Source organism: Macrobrachium nipponense, chromosome 12, assembly GCF_015104395.2.
Source record: "Macrobrachium nipponense isolate FS-2020 chromosome 12, ASM1510439v2, whole genome shotgun sequence".
Classification (NCBI taxonomy): domain Eukaryota; kingdom Metazoa; phylum Arthropoda; class Malacostraca; order Decapoda; family Palaemonidae; genus Macrobrachium; species Macrobrachium nipponense.
Window position 1 is genome coordinate 9,063,186 of NC_087205.1, and position 248 is coordinate 9,063,433.

A 248-nucleotide genomic window follows, 5' to 3' on the forward strand; every position below is an offset into this window, starting at 1 on the left:
GATCATGAGCCAAATACTGGGATCTCTGAGGTCATTCAGCGTCGAAACGCAAATTGGGCGTAAAAGGAAAAAAACCTCAAAGCAGTTGCACTATGAATCACTTGTTAGGAGAGGGTCAAGGAATGCAACATTGAAGAAAGAGAATATGAAAGGAGATACATTAAAAGTATTGAAAGGGGTTGCAGCTAGGGGCCTAGGGCACGCCGCAGAGAATCTTAAGTAGTACCTAGAGTGTACCGCGTGAGGTG